The following is a 1,283-nucleotide window of genomic DNA, read 5'->3' as shown; positions in this document are numbered from 1 at the left end:
ATGATTCTGGGAAAAAGGTAGTATCTTGGCAAGTATTCAAATTAAACATAGCATGCACGAGTAAGGAAAGCAATTCTATTTAAATGTAGAGTTGGGAGAAATAGGGACAAGCTCATTTTCTTTCCTACCCCTGTGCGGTCCTCTGGCAGAGGTGCACAACAGCATCCACTTCAGCTATGACTGACAAGACAGGTCAGCTCTGATATCCTTGGCTGAGTTCTCACTTATTTTGAATTGATGTTCCCCAGGCACAGTGGAGAAATCCAGAGGTGTGGGAGAGGGGAGGAGGAATATCACAGGAGATTGGCAAAACGAGGAATGAAGATACGAGTACTCAGGTGTTGTGCTCAGCGCAGTCAACTCTGTACGGATGCACTTCCTAGGATGGGGCTTGAAATCATGCTCTCTTTAGAAATACAGGACTGAGAAGACACCTGAGATGCTTTCACTTTTAAAGGATCAGCTGTTTGAGCTGTTAGTAACTATACCCTAGCATTAAAACATGAAATGGTGAAACTGAGTATGGTCTGATCTGTAGCAGCTAGCAACTAAAATGAAAAGAGAACATGCTCAGTGCCTGGGATTCGCTCCTAATAAACCCTGTACATGGAAAAAAAAAATTAAAAAATCTTATTTTCTGAATATCACCAACACTTCTTACAACTGTTAACAGCACACTGGCGCTGCCTGCCAGAACAGGTTTATTATTATTGTCCCAATGGCAAACACAGCATTATGCAGCTGTAGGAGCAATTACACTTTTTGCCATTATAACCAGAGGAAGTAGGTAAAGCTTAGTTAACCAGATCATATTTTAGCAGCCAAAACTAGGAGAGGTGAGCAGACAGGTGCAAGCAAGGGACTAGTAGGTTAGTCCTCACTGAGAAGGCACATCAGTCATGCCCATCTCTCTTGATGTTATCTTCCTTTTGCCAGCCATTACCATGAAAAGGCAAGCGCCTTAAAAACACATTTGCTTCCCTGAGCAAGGATGGCTGCAAGAACTTCTCAAAACCTGCTTGTACAATGTTTAAAGTACAGAATTAGCCCGGCTGCTGACACTTCAGGCTCAGGGGAAAACTTAGACTGAGTTTTAGTCCCGTTTTGTTCCACAGTCCCCTTCCTCTTCACAGCCGCCTGGATCAAAAGCTCTTGGTTTGACAGAGCAGCGTGTTCAACCCCTGAACACAGACACTGCTTCTCACTCCTCTCGCTGCGTCACCGCATCTTCTGCCTCCGCTGTGCGGCGGGGGCAAGGCTGACCTGAGAGCGGCTGCGGGGCC

The sequence above is a fragment of the Antrostomus carolinensis genome, unplaced genomic scaffold, assembly GCF_000700745.2.
Source record: "Antrostomus carolinensis isolate BGI_N321 unplaced genomic scaffold, ASM70074v2 scaffold22175, whole genome shotgun sequence".
Taxonomy (NCBI): domain Eukaryota; kingdom Metazoa; phylum Chordata; class Aves; order Caprimulgiformes; family Caprimulgidae; genus Antrostomus; species Antrostomus carolinensis.
This window is presented reverse-complemented; position numbering follows the sequence as displayed.